Source organism: Rhyacophila brunnea, unplaced genomic scaffold (genome assembly GCF_057557595.1).
Source record: "Rhyacophila brunnea isolate RB1 unplaced genomic scaffold, BYU_Rbru_1.0 scaffold_167, whole genome shotgun sequence".
NCBI lineage: Eukaryota > Metazoa > Arthropoda > Insecta > Trichoptera > Rhyacophilidae > Rhyacophila > Rhyacophila brunnea.
Genome location: NW_028232824.1, coordinates 52,753 through 77,359, shown reverse-complemented (window position 1 = coordinate 77,359; position 24,607 = coordinate 52,753). Strand labels below are relative to the sequence as shown.

Sequence of the window (24,607 nt, the reverse complement as noted above, 5' to 3'; positions counted from 1 at the left end):
AGACATCTTTAACTTGATCACGAAATAGCTCTTCTTCAACAAAATGGTATGCAGGTATCGGGATATGTGGCATGTTTCGCTTACCATGGTCAATAATACTGTTTTCTATTCTACTAATCGTGATGGGAACTTCAGAATTATCTATCGAAATGTTATCATTTATTTCTATGTTCTTCATCCTATACATCTCCTTTATATTTCATGTATATATGTCTGAATTATCTTATTGGCTTCTTAAAAGGAGAAAATAACAAGTAATCATAGAATTTAAATTTGATAATAAATATTTATCATATGTCCAAAATATCCCTCTTGGTCCAGTGGTAAGGATATGTGACTTTCACTCACAAGGCCCGAGTTCGATTCTCGGAGAGGGAATCTTTTTACATTTTCAAGTATTTATTGATTCTTAGTTATGATAAGGATAAAATGAAAATCATTCTTATTTTGATGTTGAAATACAATGAATCTTCTAATAATTCAAGGTATTTTTGATTAAGTCTTTCAGATACTTTAGAAAGCGGATTTTCTATAAAGTTCTGTCCAATCAGATATTTTGATATAATGTAATTTATTAATCGAATTGTGCACCATAGAAATTATGATCGGTAGCCATATACTTTTCACCCTACTCTTCTGTTTAGCCTATATACCAGTTTTAGGTTGGTGATAAGCTAAAAAGCGATTTTCAAAATTTCTGAATTCCAATAATGTAATTTTAAATTTAATTATTTCCAATTTGTATTAGGAATGAAAGATACATAAGGAAAGGGAAGAATGTCGATTTCAAACAAAAAGACAGCATTAAAATTAATTATAATAAGACTTATCTGCAGAATAATAAAAATGTAAGATCACTAAAATGTTGGTAATGCCAGATTAAAATTTAAAAAAGTAGAAGAAAATATTAAATAATATTATTTGAATACTTTTCAAATCAATTGTCAGGGATATTCATAGAATATTTACAATGTATTTTTTGTTAATTTTCTAATGCAAAAAATTGTTATATATTTGGTTTCTGTTTTTTTATGAGAATCTGGTACATGGCTATTTCCCTAGAATATATACAGCGCACTGGCTATTTATTTTGATTTAAAACCAGCCCTTTAATTTATTAAAATTATATATTTTGTCTCTTGCTTTATTTTAAACCCACTTTATGTCATGTGATAACTTCAAATTTTGGTTTTGGAAATTTTCGTGGCCCCTTGTGTTCAATATGATGATGTTTTTAATAAATATAATTTATGCTATGTGATTTTTTTTTATTGCTAATTTTTTTTGAAGCAGATTAATTTGTTTTTTCTTTAGAAAATTTTCTTGGTTTAAATTTATTTATCCATATTGATTTTAAAGGTATATTATTTGAATTTTAAATTTATTTATCCTTATTGATTTAATTGTTTTTATAAATAATTTTAAAGCTATATTATTTGAATTTTAAATATGATTTTTTTATATTCAAAAGAAATTATTTGAATATTTATAAAGCGTTATTTTCGACTTAAATTATATATTTTTTTTCGGGTAATTTTTTATAAGATACGTTAATTTTGTTTTTATTCTCTGTTTTATTGAAGTTTGTATTTAAATTTGTATTTTGTTATAGTTATTTTTTTACGAGTAATTTTTTTGCACAATTTTACCATTTTCATCAAATATCAGATTTCTTCTGATTAATTATCTTTTAAAACCTCTTTAGAGATCAAAATTTTTTATGTGATGGGTAATATTTAAAAACTACCACTATTATCGATTTAATATAATATATTTGATTATTCTTCATATTTTATTGGTTTATTATAGGGTTTTATTTCTTAAGATTCAATATTCCACATTAAAATTATTTTATTTAGTGTCGTACTTTTAATCCAACTATGAATTTTTTTGTAAAATAATATTTTGAATTTATTTATATCCCGACGTTTTTTATATATAATGCGCAAGCTATCATTTATATTTCCGTAATATATTATTTTTAACCACCAGGTCTTCTTATAATTTCCATAAATTTTACTTATTTTCTGAGATAAATATTGCTTTACCCATAAAAAACAATAAAACAAAAATTTAACAGATAATTGAAATATTTTCGAATAATTTAATTACGCAACACATAAATTTACGAGAAACTTGTTTAGGTCGTACCTCTACTCCCATGGTTTCGCTAAACACTTAATAACTATTTTGATTTCATATAAAGTTATGCTCTATATTGCCAAGAAGGGCAACAAAGATTATTCAAAACAGTTATTTTTTTATAAATGATCCCATAAATTACTATCATACAATTTGATGGACACATTATCGCTATTATCGATCATATGCTTTAAGTACTCGGTATATCACAATTTCTAAAGACTTTGAATGTTTGTGTTAATTATTAGAGCCATTTTATGAACAAGATACCATATAAATAGTTTTATTTTAGTAGCTTCGTAAAGGTCTTAACCTATTTTTAAGTTTTACATAGAATCACGTTAGTAGTCTTAAGATCAGCCCTTAATACAAAATCAAACATATCTGATATTGATGATTAAATCGTACTAAATGTTGTCATAAAGTTATTCAATTTTCACAGAATGCTAAATTATGCCTCTTATAAAAACTTAATTAAAAAATATATTTTTATTCACGAGGGTAAAACTTACCATGTTTTTATGGATATATAAAATAAATATAATCATCAATTTTTAGTAAAAAAATTGCGGTTTAATATTTGACTTTCAAGCTAGAAGATTACAACTGACCATAAAATAATTGAAGGAAAACCGAATATATTGTAATTTAGTTTAAATCAACCAAAAAAATATAGGTCCCACATGAAAAAAAAATAACGCCATAAATTAGAAATCAAAGTTCCCGGCCACTGTATTCATATAACTTTGATTTTTTGTCGTCTACATGTACCTAAGATTCTGTAGATAGTGCTAACAAAAAAAATTATATATAGTTCTCCTATGACTTAATACTTAAATACCATTCAATATTGCTCCTATAGATTAACTGTTTGCTCGTTGTCCTGTATGGCGAAAAATAATTTTATAATTATATTAAGCAATACGTTCATGCTCACTAATATTGTAAAATCAATATTGGTATCTCAAATACACATCGCATGAGACCTTAATATAAAAACGTAGTAAAAATCATAAAACGTTTCATTATTTAACAAAATACTATTACTTATTACAAATTGAATAATGAATTTTTGCTCCAATCAAAGGTCACATTATCCTGATTCATTGGACTTTATTATAATTTAGATTTTATAAAAATATAGTTAAATTAATTTTTTTACAGGTATTGATTCTGACAATTAAAGTTTGGGTTTCTTTTATGAACGCACAAAACCTTTACAAATATATTCTACATGTATATTTTGGCAAGAGTTATGCCCAAGCTCCATATAAATTCGCAAAAATAAATATCAAATTCGCTTCATAAAATAGAAAAATAACTAGATAGTAAAAAGCTCTCTAAATCAACAATTTAATAACAAGAACAATAATTATTTTGATTTTGTGAGGTTTCTAGATATAAAAAATCGTAACTCGCAATTATAGGAATAGAATTATCATGGAAGCGGAGACATACACAAATTTTAAGGGTTTTGAGATACAGGTAATAAATACGTTTTTAAGCACGGTTATAAAAATTTTGTTTATAAGTTGCATTGATAATTTGGTTAGCTCTATAGATTCATCCCACAAATTTTATTTGTTGAAAAATAAGCAAAAATTTCATATTAAAACTACCTTATGAATTAATTTATGATTATTTTTAGATTTTTGAAGAACCTTTTAAAAATATTGGAACATAGTTTTTTGGGTAAATCGGTATAGTAAGCAATAAACATCTTTTCTAAAAAGGTTATCCAGACTCCAAGTCGATAGTGGCATTAATATGTGGATTTTTATAATATTTAATGTCCATTATGTTTATCTATGGTTTTTACACGCTAAGATTTTTTTAAGACGACAAAATTATATATATCAGATGTTTCTATCGGATTTATTTTTTATAATTTCAGTTGTTAAAACAGATATAGAAACATAAAATGCATTTCAAAAATAATATGCCAGAATTTCTCATCAAAATAGCAGTATTTTAGCTTTAAAAACCTTAGATCTAATTATTGTTGCATTCAAGCATGAAGATCATGATAAATACCAATATAAAATAAATTAAATTGTTTATAATAGATACTTTTAAAATATAATTTCCCTTAATTTTTATGTTATCTAGTCTATCGTTTTTATATCACGTAAAAAAAATTTAAAATTTTCACCTCGTTCTTTTGCGAAGGTTTATAGACTTAAAAAAATACGAATCAATTTAAAACGCGTTAATATGATTATATGGTTAGAGATGTAAAAAATTAACAATTCTTTTTTTACAATATTATAAAAATATATTCAAACAGAGTGCCGAATCAAATGGTATGAGGCCGAATTTTTTTTAAAATACATGAATATTTTTTACAATAACTTGTAATATAAATGAATATATTCTTCCTGGTGTAAATGAATTTTTAGATGCGATATTAATGAAAAATCACACGAGAATAAAATAAATTTTGAATCAGCCATGTCATAAAAGCGCATTTTAAAAATAATATTTCAGATAATAGAACTATATGGATTTAGAACAAGAACTCTATTATTCTAAAGTCTTTTCCGTGAAAATAAACAATTAGGCGCACAAAATAAAATAATTATATATTTACTGCTTCAAAGTTGTAATATGGTTACAAAAATAACAATTATCCATGTAATCACATATCTTTGTAGAAAATCAAGGACAGCATATTTAATAATTATTTCAAAAAACAGCCGGTAATTGCAATTTTAAATGGTAAATATAATTTTAGATATAATAATCAAAAAGTAGTAAAACCCATTTAAAAACGTTAACATCTATAGTATTTTATATCATTATAATTACTACAAAGATATGCAATTTTTTGACACATTAATGCCTATTGTTTATTTTTCAAGCATTAATTCACCCATATAATGCATATTGTTTATATAAAAATCTATAATAAAGGATAATTTAGTTTAATTTACAAATGTAAAACAAGAATAATACCATATGTAATGACTTGGGATTGCTTGATTACAAAATTCCATAAAAAATATGTTAAGTAGTTAAAAACCCTAGACGAAGTAGAAGCATATATGCAAGCTCTCACACCACGAAAGACACTTGAACTCATCTCATTTGAGAGAGAAGAGCAGTTGATAAAGATAGATCAGGGGAAGGTGTCAAAAGATTCATCAAGGAGTTGTACAATATTCCCAAGGGGTTAGCCACGTCTAGATAAATAAAATTGATAATAAGAACATTTATCAATAAATAAAATAGGATATATTATTAAAAATAAAAAATTGAATTTCCAGGGAATCATTGCACAAATCACATATTTTTTTTATGGCTCTTTAAATTGTAAAAAAGTTATAAACACATACACGTTAATTTTTATAATGCTTCTTCTTCATAAAATAATATAATTATGTATCTCCGTAGTTACGAAATTTAAATCCATTATATTCAAATTTGATTTTTCAATATTTTGATCATTTACACGAAAATTTTTGGTTTTAATTGGTGAGATAACCCTAACCAATATATTGCCATTCTGTAAATAAATGGGTTATATTTTCAAGGAACATAATTCGCATAAATAAAACAAGTTTTAAGGTGTGCATAATGCTTAATTGTAGAAATTACACACAAAATAATCAAAAGAACCTTATAATATGCCAAAAAGTCTTTTTATTTAGAACTACCATGTTAAATCCATAATCAGACTAATTTTAAAAGGGTTTATTAGATAACCCAGAATTAATAAAATAGCACTATCTTCGATATAGTCTAAATGTTTTTTACAGATTGGCACCAATTATCATAAGTAATGAGCTATATGAAATTAAAAATTTCATATTTTTTCATCCAAAAATATCGATAAAGGCATTTAGAATGTCAAAAGTAAAAAGCCTAGGCTTGTATAAAAACTACAAGAAATTTAAAGGAACTTTTAAGCAATATATATTTAATATATGCCATAAAAACAAAATATTAGTATAATTAATGGAAAACATGCTGTAATAAACCAAATATAATTTTTATATACCTCGTGGTAATACAAACACCTTCGACTCTTGGAATCATTTGAAATGGTGCATGCAATTTTTTTTTGTTGCAAAAATGCATTCTATGCAAAACCATTTATATATTATAAAAAGGAATAATTAAACGCAATTTGGAGGCCATACAATTATTTATCAACCTACGTATCAAGCAGGCAAAATAATAATACTCTAATGTTTTTTTTTCATAAAATTCATATTGATCTGGTCTGTTTCTTATTATAGAAAAAAAATATCTTATATAATTCTTGCAATATTTTTGCAGCATTTAAAAATAAAAATGAAAATATCAGGCTATAAAAATCTACTGAATCGAATGGAAATCAATGCGTCTATTTAGACAAAACAAAAAGATATCAAAATTAAAAACCCGTTGTTTAATAAATTAGATATGTATCAAATTTGCAGTTTTAACTGTTTAAATAAATTCTTTCTGCTATTGAAATTCATAATTTATTGCGTATTAGAAAAAAATTATATTGATTTACAGCCAAATTCACAAACTTTAAGCAATATATCAGGCCTAATAGAAAATTTAGCAAATATCATTTTTGAATAAATAAATTCTGTAAAAATGACGCAATATAGAAATATATAATATTTTATGTATAATTAAAATGCATAGAATTTCAAAATGTAGCTTATATTTATATTAAGAAACCTAAGTAAAATTTTCTTCATAATGATATAGATTGTTAAAAAATCCCAGCAGAAGCTACACTACTTTAGCTAAATATACCGAATGTGAAACAAGCACGATTAAAATGTAGCTATATTAAATAAAAAAATCATAGATTATAGAATTATACTACTTTCGTGAAAATTTATTGCGAAAAAGATACGGAAATTTATTTTTATTTCAAATATTAATATATGATTTATCATAAAATCCAAGTTCATGAATGTCTCCAAAAGATCATAGAAAACAAAATACGTTGTTAAGATGCAAAAAATGTGAATGAAAGTGTGTTTTAGACAAATTTGAATTCGAAATTGATTAGAAAACTCATATAAAGACTTTTTGCATTTAACATAGATTGGTGACCTTTATATCATGATTTATCTATTTAATTATTCTTGATGTTATTTTTTTTATATTTAACGATTATAAAGGTCTAGAAACATCACAATTCGACTCTTAGACTGTATAAAACATTTAATCAGATTTTTTTTTGAAGCTATATATTACTTTAATTTTGTCTAACGATATAGAATTAAATAAAAAAGCAGCATTTATTGAATTGTTTCAATAAATATTCTATAGCCAATAAACGCTTCCGATATATTCACATATTTTAAAAATTCATTTGAATGATATTCCGTCAAAAAAATAATCTAAAACGGACTAGTTATTGGATATCGTTGACTTGATATTATTTAAAGTTCCCGAATTATTATTAGAAGCAGAATTTTTTTGGAGATTTGAACTTGAATGTATGAGAAGTAAAACCTTCACTGCCATTTTTCCTCAAAAACAGCATTATTAATTGTGGGTTATTTGTGTTTTTATGGATCATCGACATTTAAAAAATTTCAGTCGAAACTGCGATTCTTAATTTTAACTTTGAAAAAAATTTCTGCAATAAACGATTCGTTATAGCTAATGTATACAAGAAAAAAACTTTCATTATAAATATTAAAGAAGCTTTTGTTCACCAGCCGGTTAGAATATTTATTTTTTTAGTAAATTAACAGCATTTCTGGATAGTGAAAATAAAAATAGGATTTGAAAGATGCAAAAAGATCAATTTTTATTAAAAAAACTTTCTTGGCCCATGCAACTATTATTTTTTTTTGATAAACCGCAGCATTCTAGAAGAAAATATTTACTGATTATATAGGATATTCCATAGACTTTAATTTTTTGCATGAAAGAAATTCGAGGCCTATAATTGATGAAATTAGGTAAATTTGAAATTTTTTGCAATGTAATATTATAAGACAAAGATATGCATTAATTTCAGAATTCGCTAAAATATTTATTTAATTGAACAGAAATGGCATATAATCCTTTGATTATCGTTATTGATCCGCGTGAATATATTATCTGAATAGATATATTAGATTCTATCTTCTATTTGTTGTAGTTTATAAATATGTATATCATTGATTAGTTTTTTTCGAAGTAATTTAAAGTATATTGATGTGTCCTTTGTATATACAAACGTGATTTATAAAAAAATATAAATGAAGCTTTTTTTTACATTTATAACAATTAAACTGTGCTCAATATACCTTTTTCTAAATTATAAACATAAGCTTGAAGGCGAAAATTCTTTTGATATAAATATCGAAATCATATTGTTGCAAAAATCTGTAAATCTTGAGATACAAAGCAAAAATTATAATTTCATAATGACTCTTGTAAAACTAGCGTTTAGAAGAGGTCAATAAATATACGTTAAAAATATAAAATGCAGATAATTACGTTATAGTTTTAAGATTTGATTATTTTTGGCCTTTAACATAAAATAAAATTTCAAACATTATATAGCATTTCTTTTTAATGAAATACTGATTAAAAACGCGTAAAATGTAAACATATTAACGATATGGTTTCGTTTAATTTTTTTGCAATTAAGATGCATGGTTAATAGACATATAAAGAACTATTCATCATCAACGTGCCTGCATATATGATTATAATATAGGATAATTTATTATAATATATTTAATAGAATTTTAATTTTTTATTTTCTTAAAATAAAATTTCTGTCATTTTCATTTAATCGTATTTAAAGTATCATTCTTTTTTTCAATAAATTATCGATTCAGCAATCTGTATTTTCCAGGTCACTAGCCAAAAAAACTCTAGTTTACGCCAAAACTTATTGATAAAAGAATTTTTGTATCATATTTATGTCCTTTTGCATTAGAATTTAGGTTATATTATTAAGTTTACGGTATAATGTTCCAAATATTTTTGAGAATATGATATTTCAGGGGCAAAACATATGATTTCTTTCATTTATTTTGATATTAAAAAATTATGCGCAATTTTTAAGCAAAAAAATAATTCAATCAATAGAAACCTTTCATGATCATGTCCTCTACTGACATTCAAATTTAAATTTATTATGATGCTTTAAAAAAAGTCAACTTTGTTTTCTATTGAAAATAGATAGCTATCCATAAAGACACTGATATCATATACAAATGAACGGTCATATAAAAATAATAGAAATTTATATACTATTTAAACATTAACTAAGATTAAAATGTATAATCGATTTTTTATACAAATTTCAAGAAATTTTAAGAGTTTTAAAGTATTTATTCGAACTTGAATTCATAATAATGCATGTAAATTATCAAAAAAATATAATATTCCGCATAAACACTTAAGGGGGAAATAAACTTATAAAATTATGTCACATTTCTATAAACAGAATCATAAATATATTGCATCAAATATATTTTTTATTTTTTCAATATGCGGATAATGAAATATATTATATTATTAAAAAAGAGAACACATGCTTATAAAATTTTCTGTTTTATTTCTAGAGTCCGCTCTTTTAAGAGAATTTTACTCACATAGAAATCACAAATATAAAATTAAAACAAAATACTGCATGTTTTTTAGAGTAAATTTACTTTGGATGGCCAATTAGTATTAATAGTTTCTAAAAATGGGCATTTAAAATCCTTGTCATGCACATAATTATGTCAACGTAAATTTGTACGTGTTTAATTTTTCACTATGCACCATTTTTATATGTGTAAAGTCTTTTTCCATCTAAATATTCATTTTTATATAAATATGGTCTTTTAGGAACGTTATTTGAGTTGTACATAGAAACATATTGCGAAATTCATTTTTAAAATAAAACAGAGATTACTATGTTGCATAATCATATTAGTATTAATATATAATCAAGAAAACTTTGACAGTATATATCAACACCTTCAATTTTAATTTAAAGATAAGCTAAAGTTGCATCAGTTTATTTCGCATTATAGAATTTGTAAAAAAAAATTTTCGTAAAACATCCCCATATAGAAGAAAACAGAGAGAAATAAAAATTTTAATAATTTTTATGACAATATGTATAGAAGTTAGTTGAAATTATAAACACTCGTAATTATTTTATTAAAATATATGACTTTTTATCAAAGCGATGCTAGAAGAGCATTAATCATCAGTTTTGTCATCTAAAATATGAATATAATCTAAAAAAAATAAAAACACACGCTAATAAATTTACAATTGTTGGTTCATAATAAACATATTCTGGCATTCATCATAAAAAATCATTATAAAACATCACTTTTGTGATCGATTAAATGATAATTACTTCTAAAAAAAAATCATTCGTCTATAAAAATAACCAAAATATGAACATATTATGCTAATGCGAAGCATATTTTACTCTATTTCTAAATAAAATTCAGTTTCATTTGTATAGATCATTTTTATCTTTATTTCGACCACACAAACAACCACTTCCACTCTTTTAAGGCTTTTTGAGCTAATAATTTTATCGTGAGATACTTTTTTGACTTTTTGTTATCGTTTATATTATTTTAAGATAATGCTTATAAACGTTTATCCAAGAAATTCAACGTTGTGAATATATGAATTTAAATCTTATATTTAAATCAAAGAGATAATATGAAGCAAAATATATTTTTGTACAATATAAGATTAAGATCGATATTTTTTTGAATGTGATGCTGGTAAACACATTTCGCATTAGATTTAAATAAAGACGTATCTTAAAAAAAAATGAATTATTATCCATCATGTTAAAATTTTATTATGGTTATTACAGTTGACAGCATTATTATAAATTTAAGTAAGATAAGTAATTACTTGTTTTTTTAATATAAATTCGGCGAATCGATCCTAAAAAGTAAAAATAATTCATACATGATGTTTTTAAATCAATTATTTTTACGGATAAATTTTAAATTGTGGTATTTTTGCAATTTGAATTCCAATCGAAGATGATTATAAAATTGACTCTTGCCTCCAGAAGTTTTGAGGAGATAAATTTAAAAAAACAAAACTTTAAGAAATAGATTTTACATACATTTTTTTTTGCAAAATTAGTCTGTAAGAATCAATTAAGTTGTAATTTAAGTGCATATAACAATTAAAGTGTAATAATTTAAAAGTAATTAGAAGCATTAATTTAATTTTGAATAAAGCTTTGGAAATATATATGACCAAAAGAAAAACTATTTTTTTCACAAATCAGAACGTTATATTGCATATTTTTTGAAATAAAATTTCAATAACAGCATAGGTTTTTTAATTTTGATTGTCCAATACACTTAGTTCATAAAATTAATTTCATTATCTTCAAGCGCCTGGATACGAACTAAATCAATATATTGAGTTCTAATTGGCACATAAAAGGTTACATATTGAAATTCTCCTCTACAACAATTTAATATCAAAAGCTAATTACCCACAAAGAAAATAAGAAAATTGGTTTTATTTAAATGAATAAAAAATTCTACAAAAATCAGTGACTCATAATTTTACCCAATCATCAGACTTTTATAAAATATAATGATCAACCAATGATTTATATACAATTGTGAGAAAATTGAGCAAATACATTTTATTGGACAGCATTGTTATATTTCTTATAAAAAATGTATGGGAGATACAAATTAAAAAATTTAACAGATAAGACAGATAATTCAAGCAAAAATCGATATTTCAATGTATCCGAAAATTTTTGAACACATAAACTTTATTGATGTTATAGAAGTAATATATACACACAAAGTTGCTGATTTTTGAACGTATCCATTGCTCAAATCCGTCGGTATCCCAGCTAGATGGTGGAATATTCTTTCCAGAAAAGGTATAAAACTGAGAATAACCTTCGATTAGAATGTGATTTTTAAAGCTTCGATCTCATAACTCCATGTAAAGTTGTGCATGACAAAATTATGTATGATGACAATCAATCGGTACTTATCTATCGTTTAAAACATTTATCCATATACAATATCTAAACTGTAGACACCGTTATGTACTCTGAGCATGAATTTTATCAAAAAAAAGATACCTGATTTTTATTGGATGAAATTGCTGAATTGCATTTTATGAACATAAAAAATCTATATTTTTAATCTATAAAGTATAAAATTAATTAAGTATTTTCTAAATAAGCGATAATATGTATAAACGAGCGATCCATGCTTTAATGATCAACTTTTTTAAAGAAATCCAGACAACCAATAGATATCCTATTTCAAGCGAAAATAATCATCATAACACTAGTAGTACTTTCACAGAAATGAAACATTTGATTGCTATTGAAAAGATAGAAACACTTCAAAAAATAAGCAATATTTCGGTTGATACTACATTACTAAATCCTAATACCATGAATAATATTAGTACAAATGACCCAGATAGTGATAAAAGAAGCTTTTGGGTAAAAATCGCAAATATTCGTAATTACTACAAGAATTTCAAGCATGTAAATGTACTAAATATCAAAAAAAATCGTATCGAGGGGAGTTTTCTAGAAAATACTGATGCAAAGAAACTTGAAGATAATCGTATGTGGTCGATAAAGAAAGAGAAGCTATTAGAATTACATATTCGTAAAACCTTTTCCTGTCCATATGTTACCGAAAAAAGATATAAAAAAAAACTTCCAGACGAAGATTTCAAAACACATATTTTCATTATATATTTAGACCTAAAACTATGTGAAAAGCATTTTAGGAAAAGGTTTTCTGAAATCATAACGCTAAAAGATCTTTCGGATGAATTTCCTTGCAATGATATGTGCATGCTATCAAATATTTTAGAACAGAAGATCAAACGGAATTGTTTATCTGCATACATAAATGAAAGTCGTATTAGATTGAATATTTATAAGAATCGTTTGGTTTCGGACCTCTTCGAGAATCAAATAAAGTTGAAAATGCTTGAAATATTTTTCATTTCAAATGCTAGAGAAATAAGCTGTCGTTTACACATTGCTGAGTTACGCTTCAGCCGTGAGGGTTTAGATACTCAACAAATAGTATTTTTCAAAGAATTCAAATCTGTTTTAAACGTTGTTGAGAGCGAATTCATAGCAGAAATCACACATTTTAACGAAAAAAATTTAAAATTGAAAATAGATCTTCAAAAAGAAATGAATGTAATTCTTAAAGTATACGATAATCAAGAGAAACTTTTGATTGAAACTGCTTGTTATGAATGTTTAAACACCTTTAAAATTGTTGATCGGAAAGACCTAAGAGCAGTTGATCGTAAATATCGTTCACTCATGAATGAAATGCACTTGAATTATAATTTTTTTGAAGAATGTTGCATAAGATACATAAAAAAATTTCAGGTCAAGTTGTATTCTTCCAAAATACCATACATGCCGCATACTCATGTTGAAATAAACACACCTTCTGAATTTTCAGCCGTTGAAATACATGATAACTCTTGTATTGATAAAGAAAAAACAAATAAGTCTCTTAATTATCCAGAAATTCAACACATAGCAGCCACTGATACAGTAGAAAAGAGGACAATTTCATCAGATTATGAGTATAAATTAGGTTTTTCAAATGATGAGGTATCGAGAACACTAGTATCAAGATTACTTTCCTGGTTATCTAGGTTTACTAAAAGAAAGGCAACAAATACTAAAGTTGCATCCAATAAAACAGGCGAGATATCTGTATCTGCCGTAAAATCAAAATTTAATGAAAATCACATAGATTCTACAGATTTAAATGTGCCCAAAAGTATTCCATACATCATTAGTATAGACAATATAATGTACATGCATGCTTTGAAACATTCTGATGATCAAGGCTTAAGTACCAATTATACTCAAATTCATTACCATCAAGATAACAAAAATCAAACAACGAAAGTGAAAACCATATTGGAAACCCGTGAAATTAATAATGTTGAATCCATTAATAAAGAAGAGCCTTTAGAAGAAGATAAAATTATAATAGATAACAGAACCATCATAGACTTTTATTTAAAGTATTCAAATTGCTTTGATGTGCCTTGCAGATTTCTAGCGGGCAGAAAAGAGTTTAAGTTTTATTTTGGAGATTACAAATGTAATCTGGAAGCTACATCTCGCAACTCTATTGTTTATGAAAGCACAAAAAACCGGTCTAAAGATATCAGGTTGATAAAATACGATTATGTAATGAATTTCTCAATTCTATTTTCTGTAATATGTGAAAAATTGATGTTTTGCCACTACAAATTTAGATTTTCTAAAATTAAAGTAATTTGTTACTTGCTCCAAAAATCAAAAATCGGAATTTCTATTATGATTCATGCCAATGCATCCGAACGTATTCAGTGGTCTGAAAAGAATTCACAAGATTACAATGAAGGCATACGAAGTGTTCTGCGAGAAAACAAATCCTTTCAAGCGCAAAGTCCAAAAAAATCAGACTTGAAAATCATAACCCCCCGATCTGATGTGAATGATTATTATATTTTTACTGATCTAAAAAAAAAATTTGAAAATATGGAATTTACATGGAATTATCGATGCGAGGGATGTCGTATGGGGAAAAACGAAAGAAACAGAAAAAACAAGATATACAACAACTATAAGTGGTCAAAAGACAACAAAGCAGAAATTATTCATACAAAAAGCTCTTTGCAGAATAAAGAGAGTCAAAACATAGAAAATGAAAATCCTTTATATGGTTATTCTAACCATGACAGAACACATCTTAATGAAAAAAATACTTTGCATAACAATCACGATGAAATTGTTAACAGGGCAATATTTGATAGAATAAGTGATTTAAAAAGCAAAAAAGTCGAAATAAAAAGTGAATTGAAAATTTGCTTAGAATATTTAATAAAACATTGCACTTTTGATGATGGAATTACTTATAAAATAAAGCAGGTATTTTTAAAAAAAATACAAGATCGGTTTATTGTTAAAGGAAACAGTGTGTATGAATTTGTTCTGGATTTAGAAAATGATGAAAATACGAGTAATTTAGGTGATAATTAAACATAACTAAAATATTTCTTGCAAATTAAGATCTATAAATATTTTAGCTAATTATATTTAGATTCATAATACAGTGGGCTTAGTAAAAATGTCTACTAATTATACTAAAAATGTATATTAAATTAAATAACCAAAAATCACCATTTTTTGTTTCTTAAACTAAGAATTTAGGTTAAACAAAAATAAATTTAGTTTAAAAGTTGCTGCGCTGGTTTTATAAAAAAATCACACTTTTTTAGGTTATATATTACTTTTATCTAAAAATGATTATGTGCTTTTTTTTGAATAAAATTATAATATTGTTTTTTTGAATAAAATTATAATATTGTTTTTTTAAAAACATCAGAAATATTACATTTATTTATTTGCATTATTTCGTGTATTATAAATGCAATTTCAAGATTCTAAAAAATTTAAAAAATATATTTGTATGTTAAAATTCTGTGCTTTTATTGTCATTTTTTATAGATAAGCATAAAAAAAATATAAGACCAATATTTGGACAATGCAAAGGTACCGAACCAAAGATTTTAAGTGTATCTTAGTATCTTATAATAATAATTTATAATCACAAGAAACCTTTTATAAATATTTTGAAACTAGAATCAAATAATATAAAAATTTGTCGTAGCGATAATAGTATATTTTTGAAGTATATTATAGCTCTAAATACAATATAATTTCTAAGTTTCAATGGTCTGACATTTGCTTTGTGGCTCGGAATTAAAGAAAACTAAAAACCTTTTATCAATAAACATGTTTAATTAGGAAATTTATGGCCAAAATTAAAGTAATTTTATTATAATTTTATTTTTTTGCATAATATTGGGATCATAAATATTTTAATTGTTAAGAAAGAGGTATGATTTATGCATAAAACCCCAATCGACACTTCTTCTATTTTCAATCTGGCTCTAAAAGGGCAGCAAAAGAGCTAATTTAAATCAAAAAGTATTATGATGTATAGAAGTTTGATATGAAAAAATTCGCGTGTAATAAAGCGTATGAAAATTGTATTTCATATCAATTATACGGTGTTTCATAACAAACAACTTAAAAAAAACCATTAGCATTTTTTTAAAAAATACAGTTTTAATGCAACCCCATATATAAAAACGAATTGTGCATTAATTTATTATATATTAATGTGATAAATCCGAATCAATACTATTAGTGTAAATATTAATTTACTATTGTTCATAAAATATTTATAAAGTAAAAATTAAAATATCTATTTAAACCGATAATATAAAATTTAAATGTATAATATTACAACAAATTGTTAATGAAAATTCTCTTTTAACTTTAAAAAGGATTACAATTTTAATATTGAATTAAATTTTTAGTCGAAAATATTTAGAGAAAAAATGTGATATATATCAATTGACAAAGAAATTGCCTGAATATTATTATTAAAGGTATTTTAAATGATAAAGTTTCTACCTTTAATTTATTAAAATCATCACTAGAATATAGTTATTTTTCTGCTTTACCATGTAAAAATAAAATAAAAAATCGAAATTTCATGCACTAAAGTTTATAAAATAGAAATTGATTTTTATATATCAACTTATGGTTCGATTGGCAAAAATTATGTAAAAAATTTCTCTCTAGCTCCAAAATTCGGGATTGCGACGTATTTCATGATGTCTAATTGAAGAAATTCAAATTGGATTTTATTTTAGTTTTATAATTAAAAATAACGGATATTTAATGGAAAATTTCGCTTTTGTCTTATCTAAACACATTAAAATTTAGTGTTTTATAGAAAGCCACGCTTAATAATCATTTTTCAAAAACGACGGATTTTTGTCTTCGTTATCTACAATTTTCGCAAAAAAACTAAAATCAGCTGTGTGTAGTATTGACTGCAATACTTTTTGGAAATAAGTATGGCTAGTAATAAAATAGCCCCCATCCAGAAAATATACTTACTTGAAATAAAATTCATAAATATTTACAATAAATCTTTTCAAATGATCTTTCATATAAATAAATACCATTTGGTTTTTATTTAATGATTATTTAAATTTAACTTGGTCTATTTTTTAAAAAGTAAATTAATGTATAGAATTCAGACGTATTTTTTTACTTAGGGCTAAAATTTGCATTTCACCATTATTTTATAATATGTATAATTCTCTGTTGTTTTTTCATATTAGAAAAAGAGATTAATTACCAAAAAAAAAGTTTATGGCATCTTCTTTTTGCGATTTGCAATTTGCAATCATGAAATAAATTATCTGAAAACAAATAAAATCCATCACTTTTTAAATACCGAATAACAGATTTAAGTCAAAAATACCTACTTTAAACATTAAATTATGATATTATTTTGAAATCGATCTTGTAATGGATAATTTACAAATATTTTAATTATTAGAATAAGAATGAATCTTTACATATACTAACGAAACCAGAATATTTATACCTAGTTTGACACATAAACGTGTTTTTTTTCACTATTTTTCTGTTTAAACTTATAATATTGCAGATGTAAAAAGCAGGAATACTATACATTGCTTAGTCTAATTCTTATATTATCATTAAAATACGTTTGCCGTTCTAAATCATGATTGGAAGGGTTTTGATGGCAAAATACAAGCATTTACGGATATTTTAAACCATTTTAATACTATTCAAATCTAATTAAGCAAGTGTTACTACATCATATTGGAAAACTTTTACTTGTATTCCTATTTAAGTAAAAAAAGATATGAGCATGCAAATTTATTAATGCCAAGATTCAATATTAACATATTATTGAAAGTTTACTAGACAGGATTTAGCAGATTGAAGATAGGTGGTGGATGTCTATGGATAAAATAATCTTTAAAGATGCTTAAAATGCAAAATTTGTTAGATTTAGATGATAATAAATGGTAAAGTTTTATAAAAAAATTGTAACAAGATAGTGTGGCATTTTATTGTATTAAAAATTCAAGAGAGTTCGCTACAGCTTATTTTATACAAAATATTAGTTTCACATACTTGAAGCTTCCGTTGTTAAATATATATGAGCAAATTTTTTTATAAATGTATATTATGAAGGTTTCAAAAGAAAAAACTACTTGTGACACTTAATTTCTGCCAGAGAAAGTTATTTATAGGAACTCATTTTAAAATATAAATGTATAGATCTATATATACTTAAATTTAGTTAAGATTTTTGTGAAACTATTTTTATAGAAATCATTTTATTGCAAAAGCCGATGTACGCTCATATTTTATGATTCGATGTTGTAGCTAAAAAAAAGAATTCTTTAATTTAAATAGTTAATAAGTGAAGAGTATATCTAAATCATTAAAAAAAAACGATTGGATTAGTCATATCTGCAATTATTATTAGTAGCATTGAGCAAATCACATATTTAAGTTTTAAATTTGAAATGTGTTATTAAAAATACAGCGATATAATATTTGATGTCTTTAGTAATTAGGCGTGATTTTTATACAAATCGCATACGTTCGTAAGTGGTTTTTCTAACACATAAATCCCAATGCTCGCCATTTTTAGATTATAGCTTTTAAAGTTATTTTGATTTAAAATAATAATTTACAATTTTTTTTACATTGAAATTTATCATAGAAAATTTTGCATCATATATCAAACCATTTTTGAAATTTTATTTTGCGGAATTAATTTATCTGCAAAATTATAGAAATATTATTATGTTTTAAAACAAATAAGGCATATTTTAATTATGAAAAATATAAAAAAGAAACGTGGAAGACCCATATTCAAGCCATTATCATTATATGCCAAGCTAATTAATTAAAAGATTATATCATTTTTTTAGGTATATTCGCGGTTTTACAAAAATAAAATACAATAGAATTTTGTAAAATTTTCACAAAAGAAATGGAATTTAAACAATCTAAAAAATTTTATTAAATTATATTGAAAAAGGATTTAAACGGACTCATATCTAATTTTAGTGGTAAATGATAGAACATACAAATTATAAAAAAAACTAGATTATAAAAACATATCAAGATGGAGTAGTGTATAAAAACTGGCAGATAAAAAAATACGTATTTTGCATATTAAATTCAAATCAAAAGTCAAATTCGGATATAAAAACAAAATATTTTAAGGTTATAGAATTGTTGTGAAAAATCATAGCATTAAAATTAGTTAGATTAATGATTATTAACATAGAATAGTCGTTTAAAAATAATTATTATGACCAATTATGATCAAATATTGATCCAAAAATCAAATAAACTTATTCAAACATTCAAACCAAATAAAAGATAACATGAATACTATATTATCGCTGATTTACGAGATTAGTGTATTTTAACGATTGAATAAATTTCAAAGATAAAATGAAAATGCAGATAGCCACAAAGATCTCAAGAACATCGATTAGATCGATATTCATAGATGAAAAAAATGAAAAGATCTTGAATCCAGTGATATTATTACAATTCAATGGTGTAATCTTTTTCTTTAATGAAATATTAATCACAAAATTAAATTTAGTGTTTACCATCTAATACACTTTCTTGCTTTTATTCCATAAATAAAAAATAATGGTCAATTGGCGATTATTATATTTTTTTTATCCAATCTCAATCAAGTTATTAATTCGATTAAAGTTTCATTAAAATATGGTCGACTCAAATTTCATTTTATTTGATCTATGGATATTTATATTTTTTCAATCAGAAACTTAGATTGTTTTTTATTATAGATTTGGCTCATACCCTTTTCCAGCTAATTATGTTTATAATATTGTTCAATGACTCTTCTTCTTTGAATACTTAAGAGTTTGGTTGATTCAATATTAATATTTTAATCAATTCCACAGATGTAATTTATTCAGCACTGTAAAACTAGGAATTCTTATTTTATATACCCCATCTTTTTTATATGTTATTTATAGATTTTTGTCTTTTATCATAAGTCGTATATTAAGGAATTTGGGATGACAACGGAAGCGGAAGCACATGCATCAACAACAATATTGAGAAAAACACAGAATTTATAAGCCTTTAAAGTAGAAGATATATTCAGGAAGACTGTAAGGACGATGTACTTATAAGAATATACAATAAATCTGTAATACAGAGCAATCTAAAGTTTTAACCGAGCAAAAATGAAAAGTTAAAGGAAAAATTAGCTACTAAATAATCGCCTGTCAATTATTTATGCCATCTGAACGTGTTTTCTAATCCTCCTTGACAATTGGGCGATTCTATTATTTTTATAATTTTATTGTCTTCTATATGAAATTTGAATATATTATAGACTTTATAAGCATTCATTTTATGTTATTTTTACATATCATTTTTTTTATGCCTATTGATTATAATGTTCATATTATTGCATCCTTTACACACAATAAAAATCTTGAATTCATAAGCCTAGTATTCGAACATATTTATATGCATACCATAACTTGTTATTGTAGGAAAATAAATGTAATTAAGAAATTAATGATTCTTCCATGGCATAGCATTCAAATATAATTCAAAGAATTTTCATCGGTGAAAACATTTAAAATTCAAATAAAAACAATGTTTATTATATTTTTTCACGGTTTACATCAACTACATAATTTTACATTTCCTTTCATGTGTACTATATTTTATTTATTTGACCGAACTATTGACATTAAAACTAAGTTGAATATTGCACAAACAACATTTGTTATTTTTAAAATGATTTATAATCAGTCTATAATTTATTTTTTATATTTTCGGTTTATGTCGGTAAAGGCCCTATTTGTTCAATTTATAGTAAATTAAAATATGCATATGTCGAAAAATGCAATTCTATTATAAACTTAGCATGATTTTATAATATTCTAGATACATAAGCTTTTAAAAATCGATAAAACAATTATGGTGCCTAAATCTGTTCAAAAATTTTCGAAAGTAATTTTACCTTGATGAAGCCTCTGGTCTAATATGAACTATAGAAACTGATTTGCCTCTTTAAATCACTTTAGATATACACGAACCGATAGGGACTTTGATTTTATACGCAAATATCATATTTATAAATTATCGATTTAATTTTAAACAGGTTAAATTCTAATTTTTAGAAAAGAAGGACATTTTATAGCATTTAAAGTACCCAAAGTAAAACAAGTTTCATTTGGAAATCTAGAAAATCGTGATTTTTTATGTAAATGATTTTACAAAGTATTAAACCAATGCTTCTTCGTTTCATAACTGTAATATATAAATTACTGGAGTCTAACTATATCAGAAGAATATTTATATTTTTATACTAAATCATATAAAAAAGGTCAGACATTTAACGTAGATGTTGCTAGATATCTTTAATTTTCTAATTCTGCTGCATTCTATAATATAATATAGTAATCCAAATTTATGAGAAAATTATTTCAAATAGAATACCAAGGATTTTTTAAATACATTTTACTGATCAAATTAAGCAAATAATAAACTATTTATGCATATTTGAGTTTCTATAACAAAATTTCTTTTGAAAAATTTAAAAAATATTAATTATAAAAGTAGGGAATAATTATACATAATGTTGGATTTAGTGGGGTTTAAAGCCTTAAATCGACCTATTCTTTCCTTTTTTATAATTTAAGAGCAAAATTAGAGATCTGGGGGGAGTTAATGTTCGTTTTTTATTTTTTATTATTTTGGTATATTTCTCTTTGATTTTTAGCTGTATTAAATTCTGGATATTTCCAAGTATTTAATATGTATGCTTTTTATAGTCATTTTTCTATATATTTAAGAGCACAAATTTACCAAAAATAATAGATTTATTACTTTTTTTCTCGTTAATACAAATGCATGTTTCACAGAGAATCGAGTTTTATTTTTTTTTATGAATTGCTTATAAAAAATATTCTTTAGATTTTAGTGCAAATTTAGCTCTTTTGTATTTAATATAAAATTTTTTCATATAAAATCGAATTAAATATTTCTAACCATGTAATGTTTGTATGAGTTATATTTGAGATCATAAAAATATATTTGCTAAATAATTATTTAGATATAACAAAAGTAACTTGCAAAATTTTCATGAAAGAAACGAAGATTCATGAATTTCTTTATTTATTCATATAAACTATTTTCTCATTCTTTTTTTTCTAGGTCATATCTTACATCTGGTAATATTCTTTGACCCAAAAGGAAAATTCCGGCGATAAAATACATCACAAACAGAAAGACAACAATTAGAAAGAACACCCATAGCTTTCCTCTTATGCCTGGTAAGTAATTTAAAATGGTGCAGAGAATACTTTTTAAGTTATTCCGAACCAAGTTAAATTCACTTTTTCCCTTAAATTCATCAATCGAACCTTTCACTATGAAGTAACTAAAAATACTTGCAATATGAGAGGTTGGAAATGTAGAAATAACACAAGGTAGAACTTTCCGTAGCAAAAACAGGGATTTTATATTTGGCATTTCTAGTTCTAAAATAAATAGAAAATAAGAGTATAGGGGAGGAACTACAAAACAGAAAAAGCCATAAATTGATACAACCCCAATAATAAGTTTCTTATTAGACAAAGTAGATGCGAAAAATAATCCTACGACAGTCGCGAAAATGTTGGATGTTAGTAAACTACCGAAATAACTATTCGTGGCGAGTTCGGGTACAAGATACCTGAGGAAACAAAAAAATATGACAGAAACCACAATGTTTATCATATTATTTAAAAAAAATATTCCCAAGTAAAAACTAGTTACAGTGTAAGTCCCAACCCCTATTTCTCTCTTTGAAATCAAAAAAACATCAAGAAAGCTCAAAGCGGAAGCTCTTAAATTTGCAGGAAACACCATGACTAGGCTTAAATTTGTAGAAAATAATAGTATAAAAGGATGTAAAATTCGCATTCGCTGATATTTTGTAAAATCTATAGCACTAAGACCCCAACTCATGATTATCGTCTCAGCGTCTTTTTCGATGTTTTCTTTTATTGCATAAATTAAGGCCAAGATAAACAAGTAAATTATCAATGGGCCTAAAATACTTTTTAAGAAAGCGAATTTCTTTTTTGAAATAATCTGCAGTTGTCTTTGAATCAAGATATAGATGTGAAAAAAACTAAAGCCGAAAGAAACCCTTTTTTTGTTTTCTTTTACACAATTTTTTAAGATGTCATCTTTTTCTGCTATACTAATGATATTAAGAGCTTCGGTATTACACATTTCTATTAAAAACTCGGGATAAGTAACATCTGGTCTTTTTTGCATACCAGAATCGGCTATAAAATTATCAATCTCGGATATAACACCATTGTATATTTCCTTTCCTTTTGAAAGACATAGAATTTTATCAAAAAGATCAAATATTTTTGAACTTGGCTGATGAATCGAAAGAATAATGATTTTATTTTCTTTTACTGCCAAGTCCTTGAGTACCTTGCAAACATCAAAAGCTATAGATGAGTCCAAGCCACTCGTTGGTTCGTCAAGAAATATTATTTTTGGATCACTAATGAGCTCTATTCCTATCATTACCCTTTTTCTCTCTCCCCCAGAAATTTTCACCATTAAAGACTCGCAACAATGTTTTAAATGTAATAAATTTATCAAATTATCGATTCTTTCCTCTATCATTTGATTAAAAGAAATATTTTGATCGTTTTTAATAGGCTTAGATGATAATCTAAATTTTGCGGCATACCGAAGCGTGTCTAAAACAGTTAATTCTTCATATATAACGTCATCTTGATCAACAAACCCAGCCTCATTCATCCACGTATCTTCGTTTCTTGGCTCTCCATTATATGTAATTTTTCCAGTCGTAATTGCCTTGGGTGTAACTCTACCAACAAGTGAATTTAGAAGAGTTGATTTCCCGCCACCAGATGGCCCTATGATTGCAAATAACTCACCTGGATTAGCTTCACCATTACATCCATTTAATATGTTAAAGTCAGTCGTTCCAACATTAGACGTTCTTTTTATATTCTTAAGCTTGATATGTATATTCTCCCATTTTAAAGTCATATTATAAGCAATTTTAGTTCATATAAATACTTTATTATTGATTTACCCAATTTGTAACACCTTTATTTTTCTTTTAATATACTTAATTGGTATTTTATCTCATTACAAAATAAAAAATCTACGTTTTTGACAGGTGGTTTTGACGAATAAATATTTAAATTATGGAAAAATTTGGAATTTTATATGCTAATATATTAAAAACAATGTAATATAATTTTCCTAGTTATTTTAAAATTTAATAAAAAATAGTTTGTACCGAGTGAAAATTTTATGTACAATATAGCATTCCTAATTATTTTAAATTATGAAAAAAAACTTTACAAGGAATTAATATGAATTTACAATTTATTTTATAATTAGACGCAAAAACTAATATTAATTAAACTTAAATGTTGTTATAAAATTGCTTATTATAATTGGTAGCTTTAAATAAAAATAAATTTCCATTGACTTTATTTGGAATGATTTCCATACAAAATATTTCAAATATAAAGGCGAATATAATTATATAAA

At 24.7% G+C, this 24,607-nt stretch overlaps 1 non-coding gene across 1 annotated transcript; it reads left to right on the top strand.

Annotated features, from left to right (window-relative positions):
* The first annotated feature begins 306 nt into the window (after window positions 1–306).
* Window positions 307–378, top strand: TRNAE-UUC (transfer RNA glutamic acid (anticodon UUC)). Its single transcript has one exon. It is a non-coding gene; the product is annotated as a tRNA-Glu (tRNA).
* Window positions 379–24,607: the final 24,229 nt, after the last annotated feature.